The sequence below is a fragment of the Lepidochelys olivacea genome, assembly GCF_965140295.1.
Source record: "Lepidochelys olivacea isolate rLepOli2 genome assembly, chromosome: 4".
Classification (NCBI taxonomy): domain Eukaryota; kingdom Metazoa; phylum Chordata; order Testudines; family Cheloniidae; genus Lepidochelys; species Lepidochelys olivacea.
This window is the reverse complement of record NC_140414.1, coordinates 122,021,909-122,032,390: the sequence shown is the minus strand read 5'-3', so window position 1 is coordinate 122,032,390 and position 10,482 is coordinate 122,021,909. Positions and strand designations below refer to the sequence as shown.

The 10,482-nt window shown below is 44.8% G+C and overlaps 1 long non-coding RNA gene across 1 annotated transcript in view; it reads left to right on the top strand.

Annotated features, from left to right (window-relative positions):
- Positions 1–64: 64 nt before the first annotated feature.
- Positions 65–10,482, top strand: part of LOC311520056 — a 62,035-nt gene continuing 51,617 nt past the window's right edge. Inside the window, exon 1 of the long non-coding RNA XR_014711463.1 lies at positions 65–226. This is a non-coding gene — a long non-coding RNA (uncharacterized lncRNA). The remainder of the gene's footprint in view (positions 227–10,482) is intronic.

Sequence of the window (10,482 nt, the reverse complement as noted above, 5' to 3'; positions counted from 1 at the left end):
CCCCAGGCTGAGCGCGCGCGCGCGACCGAGAAAGAGAGCGGGGGAGAGGCTTCGCCCGCTCTCTGCATCGGGCCTGGGAGCTGCCTCGGCTTCTGCGCATGCTCGCTCCCTCGTGGGCCGTCCTCTGGCGCGTGCGCGGAAGAGCGAGCGAAAGGGGAAGCTGAACGGCGGGGGCTGTTTGTGCTCAGCGAGCCCTGCCCCCACCGCCTTCTCCGAGCCAAAGAGGGTAGGGCAAGGAAAAGAGGGAGCGCTCGCGAGCGGGCAGTGGGGGGAAGGGCAGAGGGGAGGGGGAGGAGCCGCCGCCGTGGGGGCTGAGGCGTGGGCGAAGAGACACTGGAGTGAGGGGGGCTGGGTAGTGGGGTGAGAAGGAGGAGGTGGGGCTGTGTAGTGTGGGGCTGAGGGAGGAGGTGGGGCTGTGTAGTGTGGGGCTGAGGAGGAAGGCGGGGGGGCATTGGGGGCTGTGAGGAGACAGGTGAGCAGGAGTTGATGGGGGGGCGGGAAGGAGCAGATAAAGGGGGTTAGCACTGAGAAGCAGAGTGTGGGAGGGGATGGAGGGTAGCCCACATCAGGCGTGGGCACAGTGGGGAGGGGGCAGAGCGGGTCAGGAGTGGGGAGAGAGAGCAGGCAGAGGTGGTTGCTGGGAGAAACTGGAGCTAAAGGGAGTGTTTGCAGAGAAGGGGTGGAGCTGGTCAGGCCTGGGTGCAAGATGGCAGAGCAGATCTCAAGTGAGTGAAAGCAGATGGTGGAGCAAACTTGGGCAGGATGAGAGAGGATTGATGAAGGAGGAGGTTGGGTAGATGGTGAAGCAGATCAGTAGGGAATATGAGAACGGAGGAGGAAAGAAAGATCTACTCCTAGAAGCTACTTTAGCTTGTCTCCAGTCCTGCTCTGCTTACTTCTGTCCTCCGTGAACTGGGAGCCATTGCCGAGCTACACAACATAGGTGATACGTGAATTTTGTTCTGAAAATTACTGCTTCATGGGCACAACCATGCTTGTTATAACTTAGAAGAAGGTGCCAGCACAAAAACCCAGATATAGTTGTAGTGAACACAGGAATTTAATCACTTGAATTTGGTCCTGCCACCATACCCCAGACCACTGAAGAAATGAAGCCCCTTCTAACTCTGGGTGCTCTCCTACAGGGGTGCTAAGTAGCTGAGTTATACTTGCAATTAGCCTTTTCTGGGTGGTAAAGCTTAGCTGAGCCCTAAAACCCATCAGACTTCCATGCTGTTCTCATTTTTGAAGGCTATAAGGTGGATAGACTGTCAGGCTCAATGGGTAGTGATCAATGGCTCTATGTCTACTTGGCAGCCGGTATCGAGTGCCCCAAGGGTCGGTCCTGGGGCCGGTTTTGTTCAATATCTTCATTAATGATCTGGAGGATGGTGTGGATTGCACCCTCAGCAAGTTTGCAGATGACATTAAACTGGGAGGAGTGGTAGATACGCTGGAGGGTAGGGACAGGATACAGAGGGACCTAGACAAATTAGAGGATTGGGTCAAAAGAAATCTGATGAGGTTCAACAAGGACAAGTGCAGAGTCCTGCACTCAGGACGGAAGAATCCCATGCACCGCTACAGACTAGGGACCGAATGGCTAGGCAGCAGTTCTGCAGAAAGGACCTAGGGGTTACAGTGGACGAGAAGCTGGATATGAGTCAACGGTGTGCCCTTGTTGCCAAGAAGGCCAGTGGCATTTTGGGATGTATAAGTAGGGACATTGCCAGCAGATCAAGGGACGTGATCTTTCCCCTCTGTTCGACATTGGTGAGGCCTTATCTGGAGTACTGTGTCCAGTTTTGGGCCCCACACTACAAGAAGGATGTGGAAAAATTGGAAAAGTCCAGCGGAGCGCAACAAAAATGATTAGGGGACTGAAACACATGACTTAGGAGGAGAGGCTGAGGGGACTGGGATTGTTTAGTCTGTGGAAGAGAAGAATGAGGAGGGATTTGATAGCTGCTTTCAAGTACCTGAAAGGGGGTTCCAAAGAGGATGGATCTAGACTGTTCTCAGTGGTAGCAGATGACAGAACAAGGAGTAGTGGTCTCAAGTTGCAGTGGGGGAGGTTTAGATTGGATATTAGGAAAAACCTTTTCACTAGGAGGGTGGTGAAACACTGGAATGCGTTCCCTAAGGAGGTGGTGGAATCTCCTTCCTTAGAAGTTTTTAAGGTCAGGCTTGACAAAGCCCTGGCTGGGATGACTTATTTGGGGATTGGTCCTGCTTTGAGCAGGGGGTTGGACTAGACGACCTCCTGAGATCCCTTCCAACCCTGATATTCTATGTTTCTATCTCCAGTTTTTATCTGTATTTTTGTGTGTGTTCCCCCCTCCGCCTATCACGGTAGTGTTTGAATGCCTCACAACCAATGAAGTTTTCTTCAGAATATTCCTGTGATTTAGGGAAGTAGAATTATCCATTTATTTTATAAACAGATGGAGAACTGGCTATTAGAGAACTGACTGCCCAAAGATATACAGGAAGTCTGTATTAGAGGCAGAACTTGAACACAGACCTGAGGCCCAGTCCAGTGCCTTCAACACAAGACCATCTTTCCTATCATTTTGAGAGTAGGAGTGGGAGGAGGCACAGGAAACTGACTGAACTCCACTTTGTGAGGCAAACAAAGCGAATAAAGCAAAATGTATGCTGGGGAACATCGAAAGCACAAAGAGTCAGCATTTCTGTGGCTACATATGAAGCAGGGACTTTTGTAGCAACCACACCTAAAAGGGTAGATAATTAGGCTATTAGCATGGTGCATTATTCTTTTTAGAGAATTCTTGCATGGATAGGGCAGCTGGTCCCGTGGATCAGTCCCAAATACAGATCTGGGCCGCCAGCTGTTTTAATCCATCCCTCAAGCTCCTGCTGGGGAGCGGGGTTTGGGGCTGCTCCACACAGCTCCCGGAAGCAGCGGCATGGCCCCCTTCTGTCTTCTACGCGTAGGGGCAGCCAGGGTGCTCCACTCTGCACGCTGCTCCTGCCCCAAGCGCCATGGCCAATGTGAGCTGCAGGGGCGATGCCTGCGGATAGGGAAGCATGCAGAGCCGCCTGGCCGCGCCGCTACATAGGAGCCGGAGAAGGGACATGTCGCTACTTCTGGGAGCTGCTTGAGGTAAGCGCTGGCCAGAGCCTATGTTAGGGAAAAAGGGTTCCCCTCCTGTCTAGGGTTAGGAGGGTAGCCTTCCCTGGACTTCTGTATTAGCCAAACAAAACACAGAGTCTTGGCTCTTTGATAAAGTGAGGCACTTTATTGCTAGCGAATACGACAGCTGAAGGGCTCACTACACCCCTGAGCCTCCCCCCTGCCCCACCCCGATCCTCCTCCTGCCCTCCGAACCCCTCGGTCCCAGCCCAGAGCACCCTCCTACACCCCAAACTCCTCATCCCCAGCCCCACCCCACAGCCTGCACCTCCAGCCGGAGCCTGCACCCCGACCCAGCTGGAGCCTGCACCCCAACCCTCTGCCCCAGCCCGGAGCCCACCCTGAACTCCTCATTTCTGGCCCCACCCCAGAGTCTGCACCCCCTAACCAGAGCACTTACCCTCTCCCACACCCCAACCCCAATTTTGTGAGCATTCATGGCCTGCCATACAATTCCTAATTCCAGATGTGGCCCTTGGGCCAAAAAGTTTGCCCACCCCGACTTAGAATATGGTTTAGATAAGATGTGATTTTCGGTGTCAATTGGCTTCAGTTGGAGTTCCGGCTAGAGATAGCCAGGAAATATTTTTCTCCATGAAAATTTTCATTTTGTTTTTCTAATTTTTTCTACACAAATTTTGAGAAAATTGTTGGTATCTTTATTCCTCCCTCACAAATTTTTCTATTTTGTCAGTGATTTTTCAGTGAAAATTTTTCACTCAGCTCTAGTTGTGGGTGCTCAGCACCTCTCAGAAGGGAAAAACTGAGAGAAGTCCAAGCTTTTGAATATTTTGAAAATATATGCTTTAATGGCTTTTTCTCAGACCTGTGTGGACACTGAGCTGTAACATTTGCGTCATCTTTGAAAGCATGATCATACAGTAACAATTTTAACATCTATGAAGTCTTTTTAGAGAAAAACTGGGAATTATTATGATTAGTTTCCTTTATTTACTAAAAATGTGCATGCTGGTTTGCAAAGTAGATAGTTTTCAGAGTAACAGCCGTGTTAGTCTGTATTCGCAAAAAGAAAAGGAGTACTTGTGGCACCTTAGAGACTAACCAATTTATCTGAGCATAAGCTTTCGTGAGCTACAGCTCACTTCATCGGATGCATACTGTGGAAAGTGTAGAAGATCTTTTTATACACAGAAAGCATGAAAAAATACCTCCCCCCACCCCACTCTCTTGCTGGTAATAGCTTATCTAAAGTGATCACTCTCCTTACAATGTGTATGATAATCAAGGTGGGCCATTTCCAGCACAAATCCAGGGTTTGACAAGAACATCGGGGGGGGGGGGGTAGGAAAAAACAAGGGGAAATAGATTACCTTGCATGATGACTTAGCCACTCCCAGTCTCTATTCAAGCCTAAGTTAATTGTATCCAGTTTGCAAATGAATTCCAATTCAGCAGTCTCTCGCTGGAGAGACCTATTTCCCCTTGTTTTTTCTTACCCCCCCCCCCCGAAGTTCTTGTTAAACCCTGGATTTGTGCTGAAAATGGCCCACCTTGATTATCATACTCATTGTAAGGAGAGTGATCACTTTAGATAAGCTATTACCAGCAGGAGAGTGGGGTGGGGGGAGGTATTTTTTCATGCTTTTTGTGTGTAAAAAGATCTTCTACACTTTCCACACTATGCATCCGATGAAGTGAGCTGTAGCTCACAAAAGCTTATGCTCAAATGAATTGGTTAGTCTCTGAGGTGCCACAAGTACTCCTTTTCTTTTTGCAAAGTAGATAGTGCTGCATTCCCTACCACAGAAGGCTTACAGAGGCCCTAATTCTGTGAACATGCTTACCTTTAAGCTGTGATATCAAAGGGACTGACTACTCACATACTTAAAGATAAGCAGCCATGCAAGTGTTTGCAGGACTGGGGCTTATGTAAAACAAAAACAGATTGGAGCATTTGGGAATTTTTTGGGAGAGCATGGAAGACAGACCTGGGAATGGGTTATTATAAAGAACGTCTAGAATGTTATCTACATAGCATCCACTATCGGCCCTGAAGCAGAGCTCTGTGTAAACCTGAAAGCTTATCTCTGTCCCAGTAGAAATTGGGCCAATAAAAGAAACTACCTTACACAAGTTGTCTCAATGTGGAGGATGTGAGGGATATTCCCAAACCTGAGCCATTCTTTTTAGGTGAGAGATCTGAGGAACTGTCCCTGATAGAGGTATAATAGAAAAAGCTGTCCCTGATTGAGGTATCGTAGAATCATAGCAAAAATTTTTTCACTAGGAGGGTGGTGAAGCACTGGAATGCGTCACCTAGGGAGGAGGTGGTGGTGGAATCTCCTTCCTTTGAGGTTTTTAAGGTCAGGCTTGAGAAACCCGGGCTGGGATGATTTAGGTGGGGATTGGTCCTGCTTTGAGCAGGGGCTGGACTAGATGACCTCCTGAGGTCCCTTCCAACTCTGATATTCTATGATCATTGGAGGAGGTTTTGGAACAAACTGATAAATTAAACAGTAATGAGTCACGAGGACCAGATGGTATTCACGCAAGAGTTCTGAAGGAACTCAATTGTGAAATTGCAGGACTACTAACTGTAGTCTGTAACCTATTGTTTAAATCAGCTTCTGTACCAAATGACTGGAGGATAGCTAATGTGATGCCAATTTTTAAAAAGGGCTCCAGAGGTGACCCCTGCAATTACAGGCCAGTAAGCCTGACTTCAGTACCAAGCAAACTGGTTGAAACTATAGTAAAGAACAAAATTGTCAGACACATAGATGAACATAATTTGTTGGGGGAATAGTCAACATGTTTTTTGTAAAGGGAAATCATGCCTCACTAATCTACTAGAATTCTTTGAGGGAGTCAACAAGCATGTGGACAAGGGGGATCCAGTGGATATAGTGTACTTAGATTTTCAGAAAGCCTTTGACAAGGTCCCTCACCAAAGGCTCTTAAGCGAAGTAAGCTGTCATGGGATAAGAGGGAAGGTTCTCTCATGGATTGTTAACTGGCTAAAAGATAGGAAACAAAGGGGTAGGAATAAATGGTCAGTTTTCAGAATGGAGAAAGGTAAATAGTTGTGTCCCCCAGGGGTCTGTTCTGGACCCAGTCCTATTCAACATATTCATAAATGATCTGGGAAAAGAGGTAAACAGTGAGCTGACAAAATTTGCAGATGATACAAAACTACTCAAGGTAGTTAAGTCCGAGGAAGACTGCAAAGAGTTACAAAAGGATCTCTCAAAACTGGGTGACTGGGCAACAAAATGGCAGATGAAATTCGATGTTGGTAAATGCAAAGTAATGCATATTGGAAAACATAATCCCAACTATACGTATAAAATGATGGGGGTCTAAATTAGCTGTTACCACTCAAGAAAGAGATCTTGGAGTCATTGTGGATAGTTCTCTGAAAACATCCACTCAAAGTGCAGCGGAAGTCAAAAAAGCAAACAGAATGTTGGGAATAATTAAGAAAGGGATAAATAAAACAGAAAATATCATATTGCCTCTATATAAATCCCTGATATGCCCACATCTTGAAAACTGCATGCAGATGTGGTCGCCCCATCTCAAAAAAGATATGTTGGAACTGGAAAAGGTTCAGAAAAGGGCAACAAAAATGATTAAGGGTATGGAATAGCTGCCGTGTGAGGAGAGATTAATAAGACTGACTTTTCAGCTTGGAAAAGAGACGACTAAGGGGGGATATGATAGAGGTATTTAAAATCATGACTGGTGTGGAGAAGGTAAATAAGGAAGTGTTATTTACTCCTTTTCATAACACAAGAACTAGGGGCCACCATATGAAATTGATAGGCAGCAGGTTTAAAAGCAGCCCCCAAGCAAACAAACCAAAATGTAGTAGGAAGTTTAACATAAGAGATTTATTATTTTATGTACAGTGGGGCTAATTTACAATACCTATTGGTCCAATAAAAGATATTAACTCATCCACTTTGTCTCTTTCATATCCTGGGACCAGCACAGCTATAACACTGCAAATACCTGATTTCCAAAAGTTGCTAACGCAATGGAAGATAGGCACTTTAAATGCAAATACAACAACATTAAACAAAAACTAAAAAAAAAAAAAATCTTGCATTGTGCTTTGAAATTAGTTGGATTCTTGTTTTGATCGACTTCCAAGGGGACACAGTGGGAATGTGGGATCTAGGTTCAATGAAAAGGAACAGTGCGGAGTGTTGTGAACATATGTGTGATATTGGAGTCTGAAACATATAAAGGGTTCCTCTTATGGGTTCATGCAAATATTAAACAGAAGGTTTGGCCACATGAAACTTGTTAGACTAAGTATCATAAACATACAGCTAAGGGTAGCATAAAATCCCTCCTTGACATGTAAAGGGTTAAGAAGCTCAGATAACCTGGTTGGCACCTGACCAAAAGGACCAATAACAGAAGAAGATACTTTCAAATCTGTGGGGGAAGGTTTCTGTTTTGTGTTTCTGTGTGTTCTCTTGGGAGGCAGAGAGGCACCAGGTCAGGGAAATCCATCTCCTCCAAACAATTCTGAAACGAGTCTCTGATATTACAAAAAGTGTAAGTAAACAAGACAAGGTGTGTTAGGTTGTCTTTCGGTTTAGCTTCCCTGTGCTAAGAGGGAGGGTTATCCCTGGTTTTTGTAACTTTAAGTTTTACCTAGAGGGGAATCCTCTGTGTTTTGAATCTGATTACCCTGTAAAGTTACCTTCCATCCTGATTTTACAGAGGTGCTTCTTTACTTTTTTTCTTTATAATAAAGTTCTGTTTTTTTAAAAATCTGATTGGTTTTTCGTGTCCTAAAAACCCAAGGCTCTGGTCTGTGCTCACCTGGTTTACCTATTTGGTTGGTAGATTATTCTCAAGCCTCCCAGGAAAGCGGATGAAGGAGCTTGGGGGGATATTTTAGGGAAACAGGAACTCCAAGTGTTCCTTTTTCTGAATCTTTGTCTAACTCACTTGGTGGTGGCAGCAATACCCATCTAAGGACAAGGAAGGATTTGTGCCTTGGGGAAGTTTTTAACCTAAGTGGATAGAAATAAGCTTAGGGGGTCTTTCATGCGGGTCCCTACATTTGTACCTCAGAGTGGGGAGGGAACCCTGACACTAAGTATAGGTCTACACTTAACAAGCTATAGCGGCACAGTTGCACTGTTGCAACTGCGCTGCTGTAGTGCATTACTGTAGACAGGAGGGGTTTTCCCATTTGCTAGATAATCCATCTTCCCAAGAGGTGGTAGCTGATGGAAGTATTCTTCTGTTGACCTAGTGCTGTCTACATGGTGATCTAGGTTAGCTTAACAATACTGCTCAGGGGTGTGGATTTTTCACACCCCTGACCTGAAATCCTGGCTCCACTGAAATCAAAGGTGAAACATCCATTGACTTCAGTAGACCAGAATGTCACGCCATTCTTGACCTTGCTGCAACTGCTTAGCACAATGCAGCTGGTCAAAAGGGCCCTAAATAATATTGGAAAACGGACCTGACAAATCTGAGCCTTGCAGATTCTCCCTGACTAAGAGAATGTTCAGGTGGCATAAAACCACAAGAGTGGAGCCTATACCAAAACTCTCCAAGCCCCTGGCTCAGGCAGCGTGGTCAGGTAAAAGGTGGTGTAACTGGTGAATCCCCCCTTCTGTGTGTTTTTCCTGGCTGCTGAAATGGGCCTTGGGGGCCATAGATAGCCAGTGTAAAGCAGAACAGCCTTGAAACTTTATGCTGAGAACTAGATTGTTGGTCACCTTGGTACATGCCAAGCAGCAACAGTCACTGGTCTGGAGCTAGGATCTTGACCAACATGTTTAGTTTCAATCGGCCAAGTCTAAACCTAAACATTGTGTAGCACTTTAATCACATACTCACACCTTCTTGTCAATTGTTGGAAATGGGCCATCCTGATTATCACTACAAAAGGGTTTTTTTCTTCTGCTGATAATAGCTCACCTTAACTGATCACTCTCTTTATAGTGGGTATGGCAACACCCATTTTTTCATGTTCTCTGTGTGTATATATGTATATATCTTCCTACTGTATTTTCCATTGCATGCATCTGATGAAGTGGGTTTTAGCCCACAAAAGCTTATGCTCAAATAAATTTTATAGTCTCTAAGGTGCCACAAGTACTCCTCATTCTTTTTGCTGATATAGAGTAACATGGCTACCACTCTGAAACCTGTCACTGATGGGTATGAAATTAGTTATAGCCTCTCAGGAGAAAGATCTGGGTGTCATTGTCAACAGCAGCTTAATTAAGACCTCTGTAAGGCTCTAGGTTATGTTAAGAAAAGGAAAGGATATAGATAATATAGAAAACATAATACCATTGTATAAATTAAGGGCATGTTTTCACCAGGAACATTGCATTCGGTTTTGGACATCAAGATATTTAGCAGAGGTAATAGACCATAAAAATATGACAACAGTAATTAGAGGCAAAGGAAGGAGTTTACATATAAATTGAGATTAAAATGCATAGGACTACAAGAGAAAATAAATTTTATTCCTCTAGAATTTAAGATTATAAATTGTCCTATAATTCAAAAAGTCATTAAAAGGGCAATTGATTTTAAAATGATAAAAGGAGCATTGGAGAACTGACCCTTGGAATTCCCTGCCACAGGATAATATTGAGGCAAATGCCTTAGTAAGATTCGGCTGTTATAAATATTAGACATAAGAATACATATGCATAAAAATAGTGTCTGTGTTGCTGTAGATAAACATTCGGTTCTCATGATTCAAGGCTGAACATCCTTGTGAGTTCAGAAGAAATTTACCTATTGTGAAGTATTATATAGATATGTGTAGTATGGAGGTTTTGTGCCTTATTCTGAAGTATCGAGGTTTGACCAGTGTCCGATAGGATATTAGACTAAATGGACCAGAGGCCATTGGTCTGCTCTGTGTTATTTAAAAATCATACTCATAGGAACAGACTTATGGAACACATCTTCTTTCTGTGGTGGTCCAAATGGTCAGACGCACTTACTCTAAATTATGTAGGACAGCTTACAATTGTCAATAATATTTAGCATTACAGTTCCTCTCTTCCTAACCACCAACAAAAAAAGGGGTTTTGTTGCATTTTGGGTCATGTATTACATATGCCATAGAATGTGAGATGTTTCTTTGACAGTGTAACAAGCCTTGTGGATGGGGGGAAGTGGCATATCTTGACTTTAGTAAGGCTTTTGATACTGTTGTCTCGTATGACCATCTCATAAACAAATCTAGGGAAATACAATCTAGATGGAGCTACTATTAGGTGGGTGCATAACTGAGTGGAAGCACCCACCGTGCAGAGGGGAAGTCAGCAAGGGTAGCTTAAGGTAAATGCGGATGCGGCAGGTAA